The 27689-nt window shown below is 35.5% G+C and overlaps 1 long non-coding RNA gene across 1 annotated transcript in view; it reads right to left on the reverse strand.

Annotated features, from left to right (window-relative positions):
- Positions 1-11700, reverse strand: part of LOC311444173 — a 207822-nt gene extending 196122 nt beyond the window's left edge. Inside the window, exons 1-2 of the long non-coding RNA XR_014697684.1 lie at positions 11568-11700; positions 9589-9678 (exon numbers count right to left, since the gene is read on the reverse strand). This is a non-coding gene — a long non-coding RNA (uncharacterized lncRNA). The remainder of the gene's footprint in view (positions 1-9588; positions 9679-11567) is intronic.
- Positions 11701-27689: the final 15989 nt, after the last annotated feature.

The following is a 27689-nucleotide window of genomic DNA, read 5'->3' on the forward strand; positions in this document are numbered from 1 at the left end:
CCCATCTTCCTTCTCTTTTTCAAGGTATTAAGTATGTTATTGTACTGCAGAAGATTGAGAACAACAGTAGATAATTACTACTGTACTCAGAATACTACATACAAGGATGCAACATTCATTGTACAACTGAGAACTCTGATCCTTTCTTTTCAGACTGTTTTCCAGAAAAAGGCATTTTTCCTGAATTTCCAACTCTCCATATGGTAGATGTACCTATAAGCAACTATATGCTGAAGCTTAATGAGAGCTGTGTCTGAGAAAAACAATTTGGCAAGAAAGTGAATTATTTTTTTCTTCACTTTATTTAATGGGAAACAAATCAAAATGTGATATAACTGAATTTTAGGGCAACCTCCCCTTTTTTTGATCAAAAGTAAGATACAGAGATATGTTTTGATTCTTTTTGTTAAACTTTATAATAAAAATGCCATTTGCAGGAATTGATTAAAAAGATAACTGCAAAACACACTGAAATGTAACAGTTTAGCAATACCAAACTAAAACCAGAATTATTTCACAGATTGCTTCCTGTACCCTTCTCTCTTCATTTTTGACTAAAACCATATTTTGAATTCAATTCCATATCACAGATTCTTTTGGTGCCTGTGGAATTCCCTTTGGTTTGCAAAAAAACTACTCAAGCAAAATGTATGCCCCAACTATGAAGCATATACACTTACAGAATATTTTTCTCACACTAATTCTTTGTTCAGGAAAGCATAAGGGCTTTCAGCTATTTCTGTAGAGCCATCATCTTTTTATCTCAAGTGACCACTAATTCCTGAAAGACTAGATGACATCATCTATAAGCTATTTCTGCCTCCTCCTCCTCTCACTTTTCCACCCTTTATAATTTTAATGTTTCAAAGCATCTCTGATACACACAGTAATGTGGCCTTGACCTTGACTCTATATATTATCTTGCCATCTTTTGTCTTGTTTTCTCAGTATCTTTTCTTGGGTCATCTCATCTCTCTTTTCTATGCTACGTAACACCAGCACATTCAAATGCTAATATGATTTGCACTTAAGAATCAAAAATGATTTGATTCTTACCATTTTTATGAAACAAGAATATTTGTAAGCCCTCATTATGATCCAGATTTGATCAGCTGGGCAGCATATTATTAAATAATGTTGGGCACCAGTATTATATAAGCTGTTTAGATAGTTGACCTTCAGTGAAAAAAAAGAGGATGGAATACGTAATGAGTTTGTCAGGGATAGACCCAAAGCAGTAAGGACTCCAGAATTCTTGGAATAGCCAAAGTAAGGCTGAACAGCATAACTTAATTCCCAGGCATGCATATATTTCACAGGAGGAAATCAGTCACATTAGTTATAGCTTCTTGGTTGCTAGTTCCAGCCCAGATACTTCAACTACTATGAACCAGCACTACTTCGGTAACATAAAAATAGTCAGCTTAGAAACAGCCTGAGATTTGCTCATTTTTCCAATAAGCTTAATTTCTGAAGTTCTCATTTCTTACTGGCTGAAATGCAGTGCTATGCAAGCAACAAGAACTTACAAGTTACGAAATTCTCACAATCAAATAAGTGAAGTAAAAAATACATGGCAACAAAAAACTTCTACTCAGTCAAGATCTGGTATGAGATCACAGACTGAGGTCACAGACTGAGGTGTGAAGTTTGGGAGACCTCCTTTTAACCTTTACAAACTAGTCTGCTCTCTCCTCAGCAATACATGGACAGAGCATATCTATATCCCCGTCTTACCCAACCATCTCCACTCCATGCTCCTGGTACACTGGATATAAGCAGATAATTTTTCATGGTGCTTTCTTATGTCCTGCAATAAAATCATTTTTTCTCTGTTCATAACACCAAATGTCTGTTATCTAAGTATCTAGAGTTACATGAAAATCCTACCCACACGCAACATCAACATGAGCTGTCCGTATCACAAAAGCAGTCAGGATTTATTTTTATTTTTTTTCTCAGGGAGGAAAGAAACTTGCTATAGAAACTGAGCCCAAATGCCTCCTAGATCAGCAATCACTTACTCCCCTTTTACATTAACACAGTGATTTGCCTTGACATTGTCTATGCTATTTTTTTCTAATTTTCAAAATTGCTGAGTTACTGAAAAAAGCATCAAGTTGGCTACCAAGCTACAGATGAGCCATGTGTCAACTAGCCACAAAATAATCTTCTGGTCATTTATCAATTTATTTCCTATATCAAAACTTATTTTCATTATCATATCATGTTTCTGTTCCCTAACAGTCCTACAGCCATCAAGGAAACTCAATCTGACCTAAATGAGTAATTGAATTTGACACTGCTGTCCTAACCCATTACAGTGACATTAGAATTTTAGGCAAGAGATAGCTGTTAAGATAGTCTGCAACCTGACCATTCTTCCTTGCTCTAGAAATTTAACCTAAATTCAGTCCATACAGATGATGGGAACCTGTGTAGAGTTTTTTTAATGTTCCATCGTAAGGCAGCAAAGTATTCTGGTTCCTGTATTGTAAGTATTATCCTTTTGCAGATTAATTAGGAATTCATAGGTCAGAAACATATGACACCAAAAATCCTTTTTATAACAGAGGAAGTCAGTTTAATATTAGACATACTAATATTAATTAGTAATCAAAATAATTACTAATTAATAGGTATTTGAGATACTAGTATCCAATGATGCTGTAGGATGTTAGTCTTAAGACAAGGCTAATAATTTTGAAGCATGATTCTACTTCAAAAAATATCATTAATGTCTTATTTTAATTTTGTCCAGAAACACAAAGGAAATAAATCTTACCTTCTCTTTGTCAAATATTTCTCTTGTCAAAACTGTGAGGCTATAAAAGCACCAGAGAGCTCACTATCTCCCACCGACCTTTCCTAATCTCCATTTCTTTTTTCTCCCTGCAAGCTTAGATTCATTGCTCGAGGGGACACAAAATGCTATGTGGGCCAGAGAGAGGCCAGTGACTGGGGACCACTCAAAGCCTTCCTTAAACCACTGTCTTTGGGGGATAAGGAATTTGAAGGGCATTTGGTCACTCAGCACTGTGCAGCCTATCTAGTTGATTCAGTATTAGGTTTTTTAGTTTTTTGAGATGATAGGTAGGTTTTACATACAGAAAATTCATTCCGTACATTTTAACACCTCCCCCCCCCCCCCCCCCCCCCTTGCAGAACTTGCTATAGCGTTTTTCTCTCGGCAGAAAGTTCATTGCCATACATTTTCCTTACAGTTCTTCCTATATGCTAGTATACCCCCTTCATCTCACTTTAAACTCCACATTTCCAATTATTAATCACTTATGTTTCTTCTCTTGCTTTTTGAGCACAGATCTCCCTACGCAGATCGGAGATTCATCTATGAAATAAAAATTCCAAAGACACATAAGGATTTTATTCCTATGGTTCTTTCATCTTTGTTATAATTTCTAAAAATAAGTTGGAGCAATGATTAGGGAAATCACTATGAATAAGGAGTGTTAATTTAAAGGAATTCCAAGTCGTTTGAAAAGGAAGGTGTAGTTCAAGAAATTTATTGTATTTTGAGTGTAGGGCTCGTGACTGACCTTCTTTTACAACTTTATTCTACAGTGCCTTGAGCATACTGTGGGCTAGAAAATCAGGAATTCTGTTCCTATCTCTACTATTGACTGGTTGCATGGTCCTGTACAAGCAGCATAACCTCTCTGAAACATGAAAGCAAAACTGCAGTACCTACATCTAAAAGGAAATGGCTTAGTAGGATCTTTGTCATTTATCTAGGCATCTAAAGAGAAAGACAACACTCAGATTTTATGGCTTTCCTCATATATGCTGTTCTCCCTCATCAAACGTGTTGCAAAATTAGAATGCTGTCTTCCACTACAATCGTCTCCTACTGGGAAGCTACTTTTTAAAAATGTGTTTAAAACAGATCATTAGCAAGTTTGCCAAAAGAAAACCTGTACTAAGCTTCAGATTTTTATTCCACAAGAAAACACATTTTACCCTCTCACTACTTCTCAACCAAAGTAAAAGGAGACAGGCAAGGTCACAGAACAAACTTGTTCATACCCTGAACAGACCTGGAAAAGTAGCTACTGGCTTCACAAATAAACAAACAAATGAATTTGAGCAGAAGAAAAAAATAAATGGTTGATAGAACAGAACATTTCTCTTACTATACATAGAAGGCCCAAGCCACTGAGTCAACAACATTCTAATATCCTACCAAATGCTGTATACCTTGTACAGTTGATATTTTGAAATAATCCACAATCTTGTACTTCCCTCTTAGGGCTTTTCATGGAAAGGTTATAACTCTCTCTCTCCCGTTATTTATTTTATGGATATGTTTAGTGACAGCTATCAACCCAGACATTTAAATTAACTCAATTAAATCATTAACTGCGAAAAGAACACATTGTAGCTATACCCTTGCTTTATATATATTTATATATATATATATACACACATTTATTTATTTATTTATCCTTATCTTTATATATCTTTAAACTATGAATGCAAAATACTTTTAAGTATAAGAAACAGTTAAGTAATTGCAATCAATCTTAAGTAACAGAAATATTTCAGAAATAGTTGATGTCATGGCATTTTTCCTTGTTAGGCAACCAGTTTTCCATGGGAAAAAAACAAAAAACATAAATAATAATAATTTTAAAAAAAAAAGAAACAGATTGCCAAGTTTTTATTCTAAGATTCTCCCATTTTCAAACCACAAGAAAGCTATCAAGCCCAGAACATATGCATTGAAGAAGCTGTCTGTCCTTCCGCTATATCTTCTTTGTATCCTTACTCTTATTGACCCTTTTTTGCTTATTTCATATGGTTTTGATCTACAGTGAGATATGTATGGGGAGTAAGAACTATGTGGTTTTTGGCTCCTTTAAAACTTCCAAAATAAAAATATTAAATTATAATAAGTAGATTTAAAAATAGAATTTTATATAGCCTTTTATATAGCCTTCAAATTCATTCATGATGAGCTACGGAACAAGACTGAAAATGCTGTATGAAGAAGTATATATTCTCTTTGTTACACCTTATCCCAAATCACACATAAATCTACCTATCAAGTGTAAAAAAGGTCCTCTTTTCTTTCATTCCTGGTGTTAGTGATGGGAAGTTTAAAGGCTAGGGCTATTTTGGTGAAGTTAGGCTGAAAGTTACCCTCATCTCCTTTAAAGCACAAAATAAATGAAGTTGCTATCAGCTTCTGAGTCGTATACAGACATTTATTTGATTCACACATCTCAGGTAGTCTTCCCTTGTGATGGATGGATTCACGCTCTAAACTTTCTATTATTCTGAGATGGCTCTTGGTGTTGTGCAGCAGGCTACACTTAGAGCATTTATTACCCGAACATGCCTAAAACAAAATACATCCGTCAAGAAAAAGGTGACAGATCTACACCAAAGGATTCCCAGGGTGAGTGTAGGAGAGACTCATCAGTATTCTAACCATATTTGTTATGTTCCTTTAAGAATCTTTCCCTTCTTAAATAACTCATTTTTCCTAAAACAGGCCAACTTTGTATTTTAAAGGGTATGCTTATTCTGCATTTAACATTATGTCTTCAGATCTTACAAGTATCTGTAAGTAGCAGTTAATTTATACGATAACTTCACAGCAATTCTCATTTTCTAACCTTTCTTACAATGCAGCGACAAGACAGAAATTCAGAAACTAAAGACTATGGAATATATTTTTTTGTTGCTGTACCTTTGCCAATTTTTGGTCTATAAGACATTGACTGCTGAAGTATGTACCTCCTCAGTTAATCCCATTTCTGTTGAGAATTTGTGTAGGAGTTGCATGATCTGGCAGTTATATAATCTGGCAGCTACATTTACAAGTACGTAAGATTCTAAACCCAGTGTGGAAAAAGAAAAAGGTTTTCACTAGTAAGTATAAGGATCATCAGCACCTATTTAGAGGACTCAGCAGTGGTTTGAAATCCCCATAACTAATCAAGAAAAGACTCTCCAGTAAGCTAGAATTCCAATGCTATTCTTAATGGTTTCTTTTATTTCACAAAGTCACCTGCTTCTCTCCATTTCTGATTATTTTTTCTTGCTTATTTTTATACCTGTAGCAACATTCTTCATTTTGCATCTATTTTTGTCTGTAAAATGTCAAACCCCAAATTAGTGTCTGTCTTCAGTTATCTCCATCACAGAAGCTCACCTCCTAGATATGCAGCAGAGGAAGGGAACAACATATTGCGTGACAACCTGGCAACTAGCACTGCTCTCTTCAAAATAAGCTTTTCAAGCTTGCTGTCTTTCCAGGTGAATGCTCAAAGAAGATATAAAAACACATAGTGAAGTGTTATATGAATATTAAAGGGACATAACCTTTGCCTGGCTAATACCATTATTTATTAAACTGGTGACTTTGGCAGACAAATTGATGTCAGGGTTCATGGATTGCCTGGACTGATTTGAATGATCCTCAGAGGCTAACAGAATCAAATGAGTTTCAAACTGTGCTGAAAAAATGAATGTCCAAACATTCAGGCATGCTGTTTCTGCCAGGGAGGACGTTACAAAGAGCTCTAATATCTTATCAACATGGTAGCTCCCAAGAACATTTGCTTTTGTCTGTGTAAGTCACCTTCACAGACAAGAACTGGGATATATTAGACAAGCCAGAAAAAGAGACCGGACACTGAGTTTTTGTTAAAATCTGACTTTACCATAAAAAAAGTATGTAAATGCCTATGCTATACCTAGGCAAGAAGGAAAAATAAACTTCTGTATTTTCAGATCTCAGTCCTCAAAGTCAGAATCAAGTCTTCTTCATCTTTTTGCCCATCTGTCTAATCAGTTCTAAGCCTAGCCAGCACTGGAATAGAGTCAGTGTCATTATCCCCTTGCTGTAATTGGCAGGGCAGGATGGAGCAGCATGTACAGCCCTCTCCTGGTGTGACAAAGTGTGAAGAGAAACCAAAGCAAGTCAGCCAGATGCCACAGAGACCAAAAGAAGTGTGCTGGGATCCAGAAGATGAGTGAACAAGCTGTTCACTTGAACCACAAAGAAGCTATTTCCTCCCATCTTCTGTTTTCTTTGTTTTTTCCAATGTGTGTTACTTTGCCAGTGGTTTTGTAACTCTGACCAAAGGTGGTCTATTTCAGTGACAGGGATTCTGAAATATTTCAGTTTTCATAAGCTTTCCCCTTTTCCTGTGCTACACAGATGTTACCAGGACACTGTGAGGCATTAACATTGTTTAAATAGCTATATGAGAGCTTGAAAGAAGAAAAAGGATGTAATCAAAAATGAATGACCATTGTGAGTTTCTCAGTCTTTTTGGAAAACTTTTTAGTTTCTCTCTTGCTCTGTCTCATGAAGCCTGGATCTCACTATAGCTGTGACTGGGAACTTGTCACACTTGGCCCTTACACCAAAGGAACCAGTCCAAGAAGCAGGAAGGAAGAGAGTAATTCCTTTTTTCAGTATCTAGTACAGTGTAATGCTGACATATGCTAGTACTTTTAAGGCCCAGATTCAGTTGTTCTAGCAGGGTATGGACCAAATCCTCTGGTGTGCTGGAGCTAACTAGGTGTCTTAATGCTTTCTATATAGAATGCTTATGCACCTGTTTAAGAAAGTGAAAGATCTGTTGAAATTGGAGAAAGAAAAGCGACCACTGCCCACATTTTTTGACTACTTTTTAGTAGTCCAAAGTACATCATCTACTTTTTTTTCCTTTAATGCCTTATAGTTGACTCAAACCTTTGTATAATGTGGCTAAATATCAGGGCTATAATATGCCTTGATCTGTAACAACACTTGGGGTCAATCCAGAACTCTATCTGACCTACTGTGCCTGTTTTTACCCTCCCACTCCTTCATGCTGACTATGCATTTCAGATTTTCTTTGTCTAGCAGCCTAATCAGCACTGAGAAGTAAAATACCGCTACAGAACATGATCAGTTCAGTACTGCTTTCTCCTTTCTCCCCCTTTCCTATTTCTACCTCTACCTGCCTCCCTCTACCCCTTCCCTCTCCTCCCCCTCCCCCCCCAAAAAAGGACAAATTGCACTGTAATTTCTTCAATCGTTTTACACAAAACAGTGATTTTCATCTCATCCTTTTTCAGATTTCAGTTCTGGTGTGTAACATCCAGAGCATTTTTTCAGATCTCTGCAGAAGTGTAACATTCCTAAGCACAAGACTTGGCTGATTTAAGCAACTTCAGAGTCCTGAGTACAGAATGCACTATGTTACCACACGTGTTTCTCTAGTATCAAAGGTGAAAGAGAATTTAATATGTTCCAGATGGAGTGGACTTTAGCTAAAGAGGAAAAGTCAGAAGCTTAACCATATGATAGACCTAGAGGCAACTCCAAAGCTGCCAGGAGCTGCCTTTGGACTCTGCCAAGGAGACAGATGCTCATGCCAACAGTGCATACATTGGCATCATTTATATCACATCAGGCTTCATACTGTCATGATGCCACAGTGCAAAGCATTAAGACAGACAGCTAATATTTAGACAAGAGCAATCACTGCGCATATTTAGACCATATACTCAGTAACAGTTTTCATATTATATTTACCCTTTTGCATCTTAGCATTTAAGACATGAAAGCATGTATTGTCTCACTGTATTTAACTCTTATGAAAATTTCACATGCATTAAGTATGATGACAAACTAACCATTTAATTTTTATACCAATGGAAAACCTTGCCATAAGTGGTGATCAGCTACTTGATACCAATGTGGAAACTAGAGAGCTCACTTATAAAGTCACTCCCCACTAGATCCAGTGATTTTTTTTCCCCTTCTTAATTTTACAAAATCTGAATACAAAGTATAAAGTGCAAAGCTCCAAAGATCTAAACACACAATACTTATCTAAAAGCTATTTCTCTTTTAGTGGATTCAAACATTGCTCCTAACTTCATTTTCTATCACTTGAAATATCTTTCTGTCCAAAAATAAATGATGCTCTGTATGGCACATCGAGCCTAACCTTAGACATCTAGCAGCATAGAACTGTACAGATGTATTACAGCAAATATCCATATTACATGCTGTGTCATGGCATTTGAACAAGTGCAAAGTCTTGCATGCAATTTTGGACACAAAATGGTTGAAACATGCCTTGTTTAGAGATCACTGTGCTGAGACTTCAGGTTTGATCGTAACGTCTGTTAAAAGTACAGTTTCATGGAATTCTCTGAATATCCCTAATAATCATCTAAATCCAACGTTAGTAAGAAAAAAAAAAAGTTTTAAAGAAAGTAGGTTGCAAATGGATAGAAACCATTTAGTCAGCACACAGTCAATCAGTGACTTCAGAAAAGAGCACTGCAGTTCTGAAACACATCCACAGTAGGAAGGATTAACTTTGTTGTCTATGGAGATCCCACCATAAAGTGTGTTAAAATCTACCTCTCCCTGACTGAGAACCTGAATAAACACTGACAATTATTTAACAGCTGTTTAGGCAGCATGTTTACATATCCTGGGGACTGTGCCATCCAAATATTGTGATTTCATTAAGGAGCTTTGCCCTAAAGAAACTCAGGGATTAAGACTTCTGAGAACCCTAGAGCAACATGATCATTTTCCCAGTGCACTACCTGGGCTTCACAAGGGGTTGATCTGTAAGCAAACTTGCAGATGGTTTTCTATCTCAGAAGTCCTCAGCAGTGTGGAAAAACAATATGGTCCTGGGAAAAAATAAAAAACAAAACGCATCATCACTCTGTCAGACACAGCATTAACAACAGCAACAAATAGTTGTGTTTTCTTGTTTGGGGGATTTCTGATGCATTTCCTTAGCTTTCTATTCCTAAACAGCAAGCAAACACTCATTCGAATTACTACATTATTTGTCCATTGGATAAACAGATATCTTTATATCAACATCCTCTTGCTGGATACTAGTACACACTAATGTGCCACAGAAAAGTACAGGTTTTCCTCAGCTGCTAAGTTGTTCATCGCTAACAAAAGAAATAACTGAGTCTGACCTACTAGCTTCTTTAAAAGCTATAGCTAAGCATTTCCATTCCACTTATTTCATGGCCAAGCATTCTGCTCTCTAATCCTTGAACCCTGAGACTGTTCTGATACCAATCAAAATATACATTTCCTTCACGTAGGCGTATCAGTGAAATCTCTCATGTTAAACTTGAGACCCTCATAATTGTAGCAGCTGGAGCCAAGATAAAATATTTTCTGGATTTACTGACATTTGGAAGAGGCAAAGAAGTAGTTTCAAGAATTGATGGAGTCAGATCAGATCATCTTGAGTAAGGTATGCTGGGCATGAGTATTTCTAACATGAATAGTTCTCTTTTGTCTTCAAACTCAAATTCCACTCACAACCCAGTACACTGCTCATACTATGTTGAAATACATAATGATCTGCTATAAGCAGCCAGACTTTTCCCCACAGCATATTCTTTCTAACATTTTGAATATAAAAATATTGAAACCAAATGTATCTTTTACAAACACTGTAAAGCAAAAACAAAATCTGCTTTTAAATGACAGACTATCTATATTACAGACATTTGAAAATAATGCTAAATTACATTTGCTTACTCCAATTGATTTACGTTCAGTTCCTTTAATGTGACAGAAGCTATAAATGAGTGGATTTAATCTCTAGAGTTTGAATTTTCATTCTTTACAAATACTAAAATCCTTAAAAAACACAGTATCATTTCAAATAGCAATTACCGAAGTCATAGTTTTCTTCATTAAAATTAATATCTACTTTCTGCAGAAAAGCAAAATAAAAAGATTTTGGTGTTTCAGGAATTATGTCTGTCTGATCTCAACCACATCAGTCCGAGGAGAGGTTTGGCCAGTGTTTCAAGGAAAGCATCTTTCTTATGTCTCATATTTAACCCTCAAAAACTTATACAGTGTATAAAAAGCACAAGTAATAACACCACTCCTCCTCCTCCCTCCCCCCCCCCCCAAAAAAAAAAAACAACAACAACAAAAAAACACTAAAAACCCTACAACAACAACACAACATGGAAAGCAGAAAGGATGCTATACACAGGAGAATACATATGATATGGAACAAATCACATAGTCATAGAAAAAAAAAAATGACATAACTGACATCAATTCAGGTACTTCTGTTTCTTCTTTCTGATTGCAAGGCCAAGAAGACAGTAAATAGAACTGATTTAAATATCAAACAAAAGGATTTTTTCCATTCAGTCTTACATCAATTTAACTACGGTACTAATCTCCATATCAGCTTATATAAGAACAGGTAGAAAAAAACATATGCATTTAAATGGACAAAAAACAATCACAATGCAATGAATTACAAACACAGGCAGTAATATAAACACCTGTCAGAAGACGTAAGCTAACATCTCACTAACTACAGAAATTGTCCGTAAACACTATTTCCATGCTATACAGTATATTTGCACATACTACAGGCCACGGACAGTATTTAAATAATAAAAAAAAAAAACAAATCTGTGCTGCAGTGTAAGCAGCCTCAGATCTCCTCCACTGGGGCACCTCACAGCATCTAGGAAGGAGCCTGGACAAGGCTGGACCCTCGGATCAGGGAGCTCCTCACCCGTACGCTGGTGTCTCCAAGTGGGTAGGCAGGGTGCTGAGGAAGCAGATGCTTCTGAGGCTTCCATTTAACACCCAGAGTCCCTGGAGCAACTAAAATAACAGGAACCAAACATGTCACAACACCTGAATTCAATTCAGTGTTATAACGATTCCTACTTCCTACATAGATATTCCTACACCATAATGATTCCTCCTTCCACCAGCACGCAGGCCCACCGAGTTCAGTGTCTCTGCTCCACAAAGAGCTGCAAAGGAAGGTCTCACATCCAGAGTAGGCCAGGCCCAGAACACATGCTCCTTTCCTTTCATATGTTCTCCCAGCCTCCAGCTGCCTGCATAGCAGCTTGCTCAGCTCCATGCTATTTCTTAGCAGCCCTCACAGAAACTCCTTCTCATGGACTTGACGGTCTCCTCTGATCCACTACGAGCACAGCCAGAGAATGGAAATGACAGTTTGCATAGGTGCTGAGACAGCATGAATAAAAAAAATGTAAATACGACTAAATCATTACTGAACTCTGCTCATTATACAAGGGACCAGAGTTAGTAACAGCAGTTCTTGATGGTTGGGAAGTGCTACATTTATGCACATATGCATTGCATTTTGCATTTTACCTAAATAGCCAGGTCCTCACGTAGACCAAGGCTCCTCTGTTCTGGCATACACAAATCCCAGCACCCAGATTTCCCACTCTGCTTTTGTTTAACTGCAATGCAGGATCTCCAAACCACAGGTAACTGTGTGAAGTCTTAGATTGCTATTGACCATGAAGAGGTATAAACAGCATAACAGTGCACAACTAATATACACAAACAAATTAACACATTTATGAGACCAAAACATTTTGAGGAGACTTCAAAATATATATTTGAACATAGTATTTATTACAACCATGAGTAACTTGTAGCCTGTCACTAGTGACTGGATGGTGTCTCTACTATTTTACTGAGGAAAGTAAATTACATAGGTAAGTAACTAGGAAGTTATAGTTGCCACACTACTTATATAACAAGATCATTTTTTAGGGATTCCTAGGAAATGGAAAAAGAAAGAAACTAAAGCTGTCTCATCAAAATATGAAACTCCCAGTAGGAGAACAAAGCTTCAACCTCCCAGATATAAAACATATTACACAGCATTCACACTTGAACAATTGATAGAATGGTTTTAGAGACAGCCATGCAGTCAGCAGAAGAGACAACCTCGGGGGAAAAATGTATATGAAATTTCTATCCCTCCAGGTATTACTCATTTGCTGAAACTGGAGGAGCGAAGATTCAGAGCTTCAGAGCATTAAGAGTACAAAGAAAATGGGATTAGCTCTTATGCCAAAAATTTAAGTTTAGTCTGTATTTCCTTATGAAACTTCAGGGAAAAAAAAAAAATCTTTTTTAATAATAGAAAATACCAAGTTATCTTATTTCAATCAAGGTGTTACTGCAGTCAATTAGAAATCATGACTGATCTTTCACTTTGAAATGTACGCATTTTTTCAAACAGGTATTGGCAATTCTTTAGGGCCCAATGCTAAGACAAAAGCTTTTCCATTGCCTCCATAGGTTCTGTATTAGGCCTTTAGTACACTGAAATGAAACAATATCCCAGAACATTTAAGACACGTTGCTGTCTATCAAACAGCCAATTAAAACCACAACAGTATTCAGCTTTCTATCATCTCCAGTGAAAAATGGTCCAAGTGGAATGCCAGATGAAATTCATCACTAACTAAATAGGGGAACAAAATATGCCACAGCACTGGACTTACTTAGAGCAACGGGAATATTAACTATGGTCATACATGGAAAATATGCAGCCCTTATTCTACATAAAAACCTCAAAACAACCAAAATGCCTTCTGATGTCAGATGCTGGCTGCTGTAAGAATGATTTATTTATTTTTTTTATTTTTTTTAAGTGAGAATAACTAACAGCTAAAGAAATGTAGACAAAATTTCCTTTCACCAAAAAAATAAAATTTCTTTATTCTACTAATTGGAGATACTCCTTTTTCTGTGCTGAGTGCATAGATAATCTCCAATTACATCCATAGGAAACTCATCATTCACCATTCATCACAGAAAATAATGCAAAGTGTTGTAATTACAGAAGGTTGATGCTTTTTCTGCTGGGGCTTCCATATTTTGATGAGACAGACCACTATTCAAGTTATTTGCTTGCTTCTTAGCTAAGGCAGTCACAATTTAGAACTAATTCGGTTTTTTGAATATTTCAGGAGCTCCAGGTAGTTGAAAAGCACCCCATTCCATTTTTTAATTGGGATTGGCAAAGCATTTCTATGAAATGCAGACCCTAACAAAGTGATCTTAGCATCTGTAATTTTAACCTAGGCAAATTATAATTTGGAACCTCAACCGCAGAGTCAAAACTAGCCTTGAATGGAGTTACGTATCCAATTGTCACACTGTAAAAACAATCAACAACAGAAATCTTAGTATTAACAGTCATTCGATTTTATGAAGTAACGAGTCAAATTATGATTCAAGAGATTTTTATTTCTACGAGCAATAAGAATCTGAATTACATACTTATTTTGCAAACAAAAGCGATTATATAGGTGCTATTCAAATTCCTATTGTGAAATAAATTATACGGAACATGCTTGGAGGAGTATAGCATGGTAAATTCATAAGGATCAAAATCCCCACTCAAATGAAGTTGTGAAGTTCTCACAAAAGTATATTCAATATTTATCTTCTGTACTTACTGTCACTGTTTTTTGTAAATTTTACACTTGAAGGGGAATTATTTAATAAGTTACAAAGTTTCCCCAAGATGGAATTTAAAGAACATTTGTTCTGCTTAAATGCAATTTTCTTAATCCTCAATATAAATTGAGAATTAACACAGCTGCTATGTAAGTGTTTTCTGCTGACAATCAAACAGGAATAAAAATTGAAATGTAGAAATTATTCCTCAACTTCAGATTAATAGTTTTCAGGAATCATCTTACCTGCTTTTCATGCATCTCTAAATTATACTGCTTTTCAATTCCCATCTAAATTGTAATTTTTAGTCTTTTGTCTGGTGACACTAAATGTCCTCAAAAATAAAAACAGACATTTTCAAAAGCATCCATGTTAAATTACATGTATGAATACTTTACACTATTATTGGCAACTGCAAATAAGAATCACAAAAAAAAATAATCAAAGTTCATTTGGAATATTAACACGAGGTTAAGTCTTAATTCCATGTCATCTTTTCATTCCATGGATGTATCTATCAAAGATGTGAGATGACTGTTTTATCCCCCTTCCCATAGGAGCGAGCAGGAAGAGAACAGAAACACTGCTCACCTGTATTTGGAAGACATTAGATAAAATACTTCACACCACGCTAAAATGGAAATTAAATGAGAGATTATTAACACAGCGGCCTGCAAATGGGCACATGAAAAATCACACACACCAGTTTGCATACAAGTGAAACCACTGAAGATCTCCTTATGATTTTTAGGAAGTATGTAACAGAACAGCAAAATGCCTTAATGCAAAGGGTTTCCTTTCATTTTTTTCTTCTTTACATTTACTTAAAAGCATCAGAATATTAGGATTCCTATGTCAGAAAAAATCCTTATTCTAGAACAGTTTGAAAAAGTTTAAGGAAACTTGTAAAGAGTTTTGATCAGCTCACATATTCACTTATACATAAATAAAGTATTTAATAAAAGAATGTCAATAATTCTTCATACTGCATGCTAACCTGAAGAAAATGTTAGAAACGGATACTTTTGCATTTCTGCTGTAGATTATTTCTAATATTAATTAAGATTAAAACTTAGGATGATGAAATCCTACCAGATACATTTTTTTTCTCTTCACATACTATGATTTATATATTATTAGAGTCTTTTGACTTTAAAAGTTGATTATAATCCTTAGCCATTCTTTAAAGCTGAAGTCTGGAAGAAGCTATTCACTAACTCTGCGTTTATGAATTCAAAGTAATGAAATCATATCTTTACTTGTTTTAAAGTCTACTTGATCACTAAGGATTGAGAAGAAAAATCAGTGGGCCTTTACCATAAGGCTTTCAAGAGAAGACAAACTGATATATCAGATGCTTGATAAATGGCATATTGCCAGAGAGTCATCCATATGGCTCTCCAGATAATGTTTGAATATGATGAAAGTTTTCTTTGATTGAAAAGCCTACAGTTTCAGATGGTTTCCTCATACCCTGAAACTTGCATTAATAAAGCTCAATTCAGATCTGGTTTTCTGTACAAAACACATTCTCATTTAGTCAGAAGATGGTTATTATAATTCACTTGTGCTTTCCAGACTCTTCACAATACAAGAGACTAGTCTTGCTGAAAGAATCAAGTGCCCCAGAAAGTCAAAGGATGTCATCAAGACAGGTTCGGCTCTGCTGAAGAAACAAGTTCCATCGGATTTAAGTATCAGATGACCTATTATAGAAGTTTTCTATTTCCTACAGTTCTTTGAAAAACGGGCAAATATCCACCAATGGCAAAAATGCCTCAAGATTCCTAAATGACATACGAATCATATTGTTTGATTTTTTAAGCGGAAACAGAGTTTGACCCTAGATTGAGACTTTCGTGTCACTAGAGCGCAAGATGTCAGCGGTAGTGACACACACACAGAACCACTAGAAATCAGGAATGTATAGGCACTCAGGGAAAAAAAGGAAGATGCTTGGTGAAGCCAAGGATCTTTGACATTATTACATTACTTTTTACATTGATGGTAAGATCAAATTTGTAATTGTGTATTTTTTTGAAAGGAGAACACAAAATGTTCACCCTGTCAAGTTCTTAATTACCTTTTTTGTTGTTGTTGTTAATTTACTTCCTATGTTTTAAGAACTTTAATCATGTAAGAGTTCATGTTTGCAAAATTAAGTCTCTGCTACCTCTAGGTGTCTAAGTTTATACTTTTGTTATGGTTTATGTTTTAGATAAAGATGATATATATCAAAAATAATTCATCTTTTCTTAAAAATCCAATTATTTCTGTTAGAAACAAATCTATTTTGTTTATTAATCTCTCAAATATGTCAAATGGATTTTTAATTGAGAAGTAATTGCATTTTGCCTTATACAGCCTTTGTTGATTTCATAAGCTTATCATCAATCCTTTGGTGATTTCTCACCTGATAAAGAAATAACATATCTAATTAATCATGTTGTGTAATAACAAATCTCCTATTTAGAGGTACAATAATTAGATTGGGAAAATGCTAGGAAAACAAGAAAATTATTCCCCAAGGTAGAAGGATTGTGGGATCTACTTGAAAGGAAGATATGCAGTTTGCAAGGTTGATTAATTAGTTTTATGTGGATCTTGAAAAGCTTGGTACTTTGAAGTATGCAATCAGTTCGGAAAAAAAAATATCTGTGCTACAAAGATACCTTGTAACAACTTTCAAAATATTATCTGTGGCAAAACACAGCATTTGCTTTGCTATATGAAAAACCTGTTTTCACTTTTGGAGACACAGTATGATAAATTTTGGCAAGCTCAGTGATTTCCTATCTATGATTCATTTGGCAAGGCAGAAATGCTAAATAAGAAGCTTGCCTTGAATTTACATACCCCATCCATACAGTTTCAGCTGCAGCAGCTGAGAGCAAAGAAGATGCTAGTTCAAGTGAAAAGTCTTTTTGGACAAGAGTCTGTAATGAATCACACTTAAAATATGTGGTCATTCTCCACCCATGTGCATATTTTTATCACTCTTATTAGATTTCCTAAAAATGCAAAAATCTCTTTACATCTCATTTTGAGACCTGTGGCAGAGATGAATAGATCAGTTTAAATGAATAATTTGAAGCTGACAACCTCAGCAAACTGGTTCAGAGCAACTGTGAGCAACACAGCTGTGGCATCATGCTGAAAATATCACCCCATCTAAACATATGTGCAAACCTCAGGAATGAATGAGTTGTGTCCTGGAGGGGAGAAGATGGAAAAAGAATACTAAATACTGTTAGGCAGGTAAAATGGTATCTGAAAAGTCTCTTCAGTACAGAAGATCAAGAATTATCCTCTGAAAAATAAAAAAATTAATGAAGAGAGTAAATGATATACAAAAAAAAAATAGTTACTGGTTTCACAAAGCTGTTTTGAACTTCCATTCATCTTTCTTAGGGCACAATGTGAATAAACAGCAGATTTCTCCTTGAATTAGTCAAATAATAAAATACTAGAAGTACATGAAAAAGCATCTTACTTTTTCAAATGACTATCTGGAAGAGCAACAGGTTATTAAGGATCAAGTTTTCAATCAATTCCCAGTAGGATAAGCTCTAAGAAACAAGAACTGTCTTTCTGTTTTGGCCAACAGCTGGCCTGTGATTTGAGCCCTTTGACAGATTAAAAAAAAAAAAAAAGAAAAAGAAGAAGAAAAAAATATAGCAGCCTATTTTAGCTCATTTAAGAACTTTTCAAACGTATACCCTTTACCCAAAGTATGTAATACAGGTAGTTGATAAACAATAAATGCAGAACCCCGAATTCCTCTTTTACTAATTCCATTGTTCTCTCTTGTCCTCTTGTCCTTTAGAAATATGCCTGTTCTTGCCTTCAGGAGGGGGAAGGGGGGTGGGGGGGTAAAAAAAAATAATAATAATAAAAAAAAAAATACTTTTTTTAAGGAGCTCCTCCTTAAATGTGAAGTCAATCAGCCTGCTTTGACAAGATTACTCTGCTTCATAATGCAGGATCTGCCTCAGGTGGCACAGCAAGGCCATGCCAGGCTTTCCTGGCTTACTTTGCTTCCCCTGGCCTGTTCTTGTGATTAAACCCTGCCAAGGAATTCTACAGGCTTTCCTGATATACCACCATCAAAAGGGCTAATATGCAAAACAAGTAGTTTTTAGACTATTCCACATGGCATTCACAGAAATTGGACATAATAAAGAGTTCTGCAGAAATTATACAAGTTCTGAAGTCAGCACAGCCCTTGACTCTCAAAGTACTGTTGGGTACTTCACTTCCACTATTCAAGTTCTAGAACTAATCGTTTCATCTCAGGTCATCTTTTTTTTTTTTTTTTTTTTTTAACATAACCCATTTTAAACTGTTTAATCCTAAACATATTATTCTTTCAATCCCTTCCACTTCAGAGGCAAGCTCCTTAGAAAGATCAAACTCACAATTCGTTCTCAGTATCAATGTCAATTAATTTAAATGTATTGTCACATCTACACGAAAAGTAATTTTTTTTTTTTTCTGGCCAAGCCTGCTAGTCACAAAACTCTGTATGATCTCTCTGTGGCTCCAAATTATTCTTCTGTGCCAGAAGATATGCTTCCAACCTTACTACCGGGCACAGTGCTGATGGAGCTCTCCATCAGAGGGTTGGAACACCCCTCCCACAAAGACAGGCTGAGGCAACTGGGGGTGGTCAGAGGACAGAAGGCTCCAAGAAGACCTTGTAGCAGCCTTCTTGTATATAAGGAAGGTTTATAAAAAAAGATGGAGAGCAACTTTTTACACAGGCATGTAGAGATACAACATTGGGAAATGGTTTAAAGCTGAAAGGGTAGATTTAAAAAAAAAAAAAAAAAAAAGCTGAGGGTAGATTTAGATGAGATACAAGGAAGTTCTTTAGTGTGAGGGCAGTGAGGCCCTGGTCTAGGCTGCTCAGAGGAGCTGTGGCTGCCCCATTCCCTCGCAGTGCCCAAGGCCAGGCTGGATGGGATTTGGGCAGCCTGGGCCAGCAGGAGGGGTTCCTGCCCATGGCAGGGGGCTAGAATTATATGGTCTTTAAGGTCGCTTCCTACACAAACCAGTCTATGGTTCTATGATTTGAGAAGCTCTGTAACCACATTATCAAGTTTCATGGATTTTCTTCTTGGCTCTCTAAAATTCACTTTTTTTTTTTCTTAAACTAAAGATGAAATTATCAGTATAAAACATTATTACTTTTTTACTTTATTCCCCTCCCTTTCAGTAAATTCATAGTCCAACATAGTCCAAAAGAAACTATTCAAAATCTGTGAAGTTCAAAATCTGTCATGTAGGTTCAACATTTAGAAGACAAACCTGAGGTTTCACAAGCTTGAAGATTCTGGTTTCGGCAACTCTACTGATTATTTCAGCAGATTGTGAAAATTGGAAAAATAAGCTAGATACAAGTTACTAAAAAGACTAAATTTGTGTTTTTGTGTTGTCACTTATCTGGTTAAAGTCCAAAAATATCTATTCTTTAAACAAAACTGTACTTCTCTGGACACCTGCTCTACAGAACCCTTAAGTACAAAACATCTTTATACCTCATGTCAAAGAGAGAGTTTATTTTTGAAATATTTATTCAATTTCTTTGTGATTACTTCATAATCCCTTAAAAAAAAACATGTATTTATGCAACATCATTTCAGTTAATGTAATCTGAAAATTCCTGCTATATTTCATTCTCTCAAATAAACATTCCTTGACTTTCTCTCTTATGTCACACACTCCAACAGCTGTGTCCCTGATGAATCCCTGATGATAGAAATTAGTTTAGATCTGACAGCATTCAAGTTGTTTGCTAATTTTAAACTTTCTCTTCTCAATTCAGACATCTATTCATTCAGCTATTCCTGATACCCATTTATTGGCAAATACAGTAGTCCTTGGCAGCTGGCAACATGAATTATACCTATTTATCTGAGAAATGGGACAGCATTGCAAAAATTAAGATGGGCTGAAAAATCTTGCAAAGACAGAGAAGCTAGAGGTGACTGTGAGAACTAATATGCGACTCAATGCATAGGCAAAGAATCTAATTTATGTTACTGTTAGTAGAATTTTAATATTTTTCTAAGCTCAGAAAAATAAAATTCCACTCAAAAATTCTCTACATGCACAGCTAACCATAATGCTCATACTATTTAACAACTAGGTCTATATATACTCATGAGATGCAGTCACCTCGCAGCTGATACTAATGAACTATTTTTTTTTTTTTTTAGGTTCATGGCTCAAAATTGGATGGCATTGTCCCTGTCATAGACTAACCGCTAAAATTTCTCTTGTGTGCTGACACCTATTTTAATAATACATATGGAACATTTCTTGTTTCCTAAATGTTTAATATGGACTGACTGTTCAGAGGTGCTATCTTGTAAAACCATTTGCTTTCACATTTTTTATGTTTGAAAAAATATCCCTGTTTTAATATTTGAGTAAAGATATGAAAATTCCTCCACTTGGCCACAAGATGTACCTGCAGAAGCCCACTGCACTATTATTCAAATTCAATTCTTTTACTAACATGCTAGACAGTTACAGTGGTAAAACAGTATGGAGCTTTCCTCATGGATTTCTCATACTAGGTGAAAGGATGGAGAGAAGTTCTGGAGTCACACATTATTATTCTACAAATCAATAGCAATCAGACTAAAAACAACAGCACAAGGGTTTTCAGTTCCTTTTTCTTTCAGAAACGCCTGTTTTACTGCTACGTGGAAGGAGTTGTCCATATGGCTTTACTAAGGCTATGCTGGCATGGGGCTAAGCACAATCAGAATAGCCACAGCATGGAGATGCTAGGCTATCTGATGAAGGGCACTGATCCGTGGTTAAAGCCTAGATCAGACACTTCTTTTTCTCTGCAGACTCTAGAGATTAAAATTCCTCATTTTTATCTCTTACAGTAAGAAAGGAAATTAGGGGAAATTCTCTTTAGATTTTGTTTAATTAGAAAACCAAAATGTGCCCAAAGAGTAGCAATATTTTTTTGCTTCTCCATGTCTGCAAAATAACTATGAGGAAAAATAAAATAAAATCATTGATTTCTGTCTTAAGAAATTCCAAAACATTAGAATCAATAATCCATCACTCAATCTGAGGTATACTGAGGAAATGCAAATGACTTTTTATATGTATTTCTCTTTTTATTCTATCCTTTAAGAAACAAAGAAGATAAAACATCATGTACAGGAACCAGATATCACAGTGTATCTGTCACAGATACAAACACTATAAGGGTCTACTGTAAAATGGCACAGTTTCATATTACACTCCACCCAACAAATAAACATTTAATTTATGAAAGTTGGCTCCTTCTTCATGAGTGTTAAAGCTGAATATAATAAACAGGCATCATAACTGCCACAATTTTGTTAAAATAAATACAACCCTGGGCCAAGTCTCCTGGCATATGTTTATGCTATGTATCGCAGTCAGATGTAAGCACACTCTGCTTACCCTCTGAGCCTGAAAAAAAAAAAAAAAAAAAAAAAAAAAAAAAGCTATATAACTGCTGTAGCATGATGTGATGCCTACATTAATAAACCCTGCTGAGAGGCAGCTTTATTTGTGTAGACTTGCTGCTGTGCTAACACAGTTGCACAGTTTTCTTTTAGCTCAGAGCTCACATAGAATAATCCCAGATGTACAGCATAAACATACCAATGGTTTAAATCCACCAAAAATATCTCCACATTTTTTATAACTGAGATATCCCAGAACCTGTAACCAATTGGAGATGTTTCAAATATAAATCCAACAACCCAACTGCTATCCCCAATTAAATGATACCATTTGTAGAAAACTTACTGACACGAGATACATAATCAAATTAAAGCAGATCTGTCTGCAGGCTTTATCATGCTGCGATTTATCAGTGTATTATTACATTCCTAATTATTACAGAAAGTGACTGTCATTATAGTACAGTACTAAGAATGAGGCAAATTTAATACACACACAACATATGATAAGCTACCAAAATCTGTATGAATATTGAATATATGCTATAATTACTACTGATTACTTTTCCAGCAACTTGCACTACATGCATATTGGTGTTTCTAGAAGTCCTCTAACTGCAATCAGAGATTAGCAAAGATTTTCAAATACATACACAGAAGAAGCACTTACATATTTATGTAACTGACTTGAGGTATACAGACATACTATTTTAACTGGAAAAACAACCCCACTCACCAAATCCCAAATTCTATTAGATTACAATTTTTTTTCACAATATAGAGCAGCTTCAAGGTTTCAAATGCTACAGGTTTTATGTACCGTAAGAAGAATAAGGCAGGTGAAAACTCATTCCTCCAAACTGCCCAATAAAATGGTTTGTGCGTTGTTCCTTGTGGTTTTGTTTATTTTTATGCATATTTTGTTTTATGCAGGCAGGAATATTTCTGACAAACTCTTTACAACAGAGACCTTATAACTCTGCATTTTCTATGCAGATATTATGGATTCAATGTCAGTTCTTTCAAACAAATGCTTTAAAAGGTAGCGAGGAGGCTGAGCCAAGTATACCTTCCAATGCCACCATTACAGACAGCACACTGAGGTTAAGTTTTTTACCCCTAATTATTTCTGTAATGTTTCCTTTTAAAAAAACAAACAAACAAACAAACAAAACAAAACAAAACAAAACAAAAAAGAAATGCTAAAGTAGCCCCAATAAAGCATTTAACATATATGGACTACACTATGGATTGATTTAGACAACCATTCATCATGCACTAATTAAAATCATCTTTTTTTTTTTTTTTCCTGTTTAATCACTGGTCTCTAATGATATTACACAAAGACACTGTATTTCTCAAGGAGTTGACAAGTGCATATTCTTTGGCAACAGTGGAAGCTGTCATATTCTTGGTGGTTTCAATTTTCTTTCAGAATTATGCTGGAAGAAGCACTTCTGCAATGCCTTGAGAAAAAAAATAAAATAAAAGTGAACATCTGCTGATATTGATTCTGTGAATCTGAAACTTTATGAAACCATAGATGGTATGCTTTTGACAAGCATTTTTCTGGAACACTTTCAGACTTAAGCAAACAACATCTGTTAATATTGATTTTTGGGTTACATTGAAACTTTCAGAAGAATTACAATCAGTGGGTGATTGAAAAGTGTTTCTGTATGTTAGAAGATCAAATATTAAACAAAGGCTTAAAGGGTCTGTTTCCCTTTAGCTTCATTAGTGATCTACAACTATTTCTAGAAGAAAATAAAAAGAATAAAAGGTGAGAAAAACATTTGCTTAAGACACACAAAGGAGAATATAATTAACATATATGAAAGATAGCGTAAACGTCTGATGCAGTATTTTTCAGTTATACAGCTGACACAAACATTTATGAAGCTATATTACAGAAGAGGAATGAAGAAGAGAAATCTTCATGATAGCTGAAAATTCCTATTTTGAGGACTTTTTGCTATAAAAATGAAATTTCTGTTTCCTAATGCCCTATAGTGTTTGTATCATTAACAAAACAAAGCAATACTTTTACAAGTTGTAACAACAGCATCTTAAATTACCTTATACACTGTCCCTGCTGTTGAATATCAGTCAGGGTTTCCTGATGCCAAAGATATCCTTATGTTTGAACTTTTCAAATTTTCTTCTATGTGGTATTTTCTTTTAATAATGAATTTATTTTGACATGATCAATTTACTCAACAGTTTTTGATTTAGTAAATGATTCAGTACAATTAAAGTAGACACTGAAATACAAATATGAATTTTCGTTTCATATAATTTTTATATTAATGTATTTATTTAAGTTAACTCTAGTTCTGCAGCAAGCAGGCATTCATATATGTGGTATTTTACACAATATTAATATTCTACTAAGCACTATGGAGTAGCAAATATGTGAAATACATCAGTCTTGTACAATTAATAAAATCAGTTTTACAATAAAAAGTTTTTAAGAAACTTTTCTGATGAAACTGGACTTGCCATTTATTAAACAAAGTCAAATCTCCTTTCCATGACCAAAGTAAGAGTGATGTGGAAGAATGGGCCCTCCTGCCAAGCTCCTACATCTCTTCCAGTCATAGATTAGGCCTGGCTATGAACAGATAATGGCACTAATGAATCAACTTCAGCTAGAGGTCATACAACTTTACATAAGCTTTCAGGTTCTGGCAAAATTCAACTGAATGCTACCACCTGTTCATAAAGCAAGTCATTTATTCACAAAAAAATATTTCAGAAGATAGAGCACTCGATTTTATAAATTTACTTTTTCACTCAAGTGTATGCTGCTTCCCTGTCCTACAGAAATTCTATTTGCACTTGAGAGATTTCTTGAAGTCAAATCCCAACCATATGGAGTTAGCAGTCAGTTCTATTTATCTTTCACACCATATGAAGTACCACCAGCTAGCCCAGTATCTTGCTGGTAAATCTAAGCAAGACGTGGGTAATGTTAGTAGTCAGAAAGAAACACTTGACAGCACTGTGTGCTTCCTTCAGCGGAGAACATCTGTTTGCAAACCACACAACTACCACAAAAAAAAACTTTGGATTTCTTGTTGATGCTGATAGTCACGTAGCTTGAACTACTATACAAATATGTACTCATATGAACAGTCACTGGATGTTCAAATGTGTATCTATATATTGTTACACAGAACAGAGCTTCTCAACTCTTGACAATTTTATTATCTATCATTTATAACTTCCTTTGCATTTAGAACATGGTTAGCCTACCAGCTATAGCTAGTACCAAGCATCTTACCAGTGCTGGTCTGGGCTGGGATAGAGAGGGACCGCCAGTTCCCACCCACAGGAACAGAAATGGGCCCCACTCATTCATCAGAAATGGGCCATCAACCATGGCCCATTCTGATTCATGGGTGGAGGGCCCATGGCCCCTCTGGCAAGCCAAAGCCCACCTATACAATCCATCACACTTCAGATGCTACAAGAGGTTTATGTCAGGAATTAGACATTTATGAGGAAGAGGTCATTGAAATAAATGCACATTTTAAGGACAAAATCTCCTTCCATCACCAACAAGCATTTCAAAGGGCTGATTTTTGTATTAAAACCAGACTGAAGGTCTTGCTTTGTATGCACAAAGATGCTCAGGTAATATAGGCACTGACTGTGAAGTAAAATCTAAGAAATACAAAAGAGAAATGACTGCCCTTACATACTTGTGGAAATGCTTTCATGGTTTATAGACAGTTCAAAGCAGCTCTGGCTGTAGTCCAGAGTGCTTCTGAGGACCTCAGTCAGAGTCAACGTGGCATCTACCATTCTTCTATTCTGCAGACATGTCATCAATCAGTAACCAAACAGCACACCTATTCTATAAACCTTTACAATATAGGTATTCATGGGTACCCTCTAAATTAAATGCTATCATGCTGAATGGGTTATAATGAAAACTGTAAACAAGGAAAGCAAAACACATTCACTTGACGCCATTTTTCCCCATGCCATATAGTAACAACACAATGAGTCCAGGAATATTTATTAGTGAGAAAAAACAGGAAGAAAACTCCTGATCACAATGCACTACATCCAAAAATTCTTTAAATATGTATTTGCATATATACACTTACAGATATATCTATACATACACACAGACATACATGTATATTACTTTCAGACAAGAACATCCTATGCTGTGAAATGGAAATGAAATAAGAAAATCAAGCAAGCAGTAATTGAGACTACAGTTTGTGCCTTCCCTCTCATAGTTGGTTCCAAGGACATTGACCTGTTGGTCTAGACACTGTAAAAACTGAAAAATGAGCCATAAAAACAAAAGCATTCCCTTATTGACCTGCTTTAACTCATGGGATTCATGCATTCTAAGAGGGGAATTCAACACTAATTACTATATTAGAACTAGGTCTTGCATTTTTGAGACAAAGTTCATGTGATTCAAAGCTGACCTTCAGAATATAGCATTCTGCATTTATATTGTGGATCTTATCTAAAGGGAAAGTACACCTTTTCTTAGCAGAAAGCTTGATCAAACCAAAGCCAAAAAGAATGCCTGTTTACTTAAACTATTCCAATATGTTTAATTACATTTGCTTAGTCTTTCATGGAAAAGAATAGAACAATGTATTCTGAAAAATAGGACATCAAACTGTTTTGTGTACTTTATGTTAAAGGCCTTCCTATTTGGCTCAAGAACAGTTAAAGTCTTAATTTATAAGGCTTTTTAGAGAGTAATTTAAGCACTTATTGTCACTACTTTTATTTTACCAAACAACTCAGAGTGATAAATAAAACATTGAGTAGCTACTGTAAACCATTTTAAGATCAGTATAGGGCATAAGCCTCTTCTAAAAGCTGTGTACAAGCGTCCTTTTCTGAGACATACTGAACAACTATTTAGACTTTTTTTCCTTAAGTGAATACTAGAAAAGCAGATGCACTGAGCTGTATATCCAGCTCATGCCATTCCCTCTGTGCTATTCACATACCCAAGTATCTGAAGATCTTTAGAAATCATTGGTTAAAATTAATTTGATATATTGAAATTAATACATACTTGGCTTGGCCTACTCTCAAACTAGGGCAGAATTGGCCAGTCTCTTGAAGAAGTTATATGTCTTTTGGCACTGTGTAATGTTTAGCCAGATGGTTTTTTTTTTCACTGTGTCCCATATTCTATTTATGCTGAAACATGAAATTGTAGCATAATGCAGCCATCTATTAACTAATGTAGTACCCATGCACAAAGAACAAAAGATAATGGGGCAAGAAGTAGAGACTGATCCTGTACATGTAGGGAAGCTGGCTTTAGTTTCTTGTAATTTCTACTGAACAGTAAGGACTGATTTTGTAACTCCCATTTCCCATAAAAAGACTCAGGAAACTTGGGAAGCTCTGAACTGTCAGACCTTGCTGAAGTGTGGCTCTTCATTTGAATCACTTCTATACAAAGCCATTAGTAACTGCTAAGGTTGAAACATTTAATGATATAGTATCAATTTTAATTAGGAGAAAAATTAACAGAGAACTATTGGTAGTAGAAAAGGTCAGAAAACTCCTTTAGGCTCTTTTAGAATGACAAATTCCTATTTTATTTTATTATAAAGCTTGCTCGAGTCGATTTACTTAGATTATATAGTACAATGAAATACAGGATAAAAGTATTATCAAACAAACACTTATTTTTTTTTTTTTAAATCAGAGTATTTCCGAATGAGTGAGTTTTCCCTGCCTGGCATGAAGACACATACTGGTGTAAGAATCCTTCCCCAGACAGAATTCTTGTCCTTTGCACGGTTCTACCTCTGAAATTAGGCAGGAGTAATGCAACTGGCATTTAGATTCATACTGAGGGCATTGTGTTAACTGTCACTGAGATTAATACAACCTGCAGAAGGCAGTGTGGTAGCTGGCAGTTAGATTTA

Source organism: Aythya ferina, assembly GCF_964211825.1.
Source record: "Aythya ferina genome assembly, chromosome: 13".
In the NCBI taxonomy this organism is placed as follows: domain Eukaryota; kingdom Metazoa; phylum Chordata; class Aves; order Anseriformes; family Anatidae; genus Aythya; species Aythya ferina.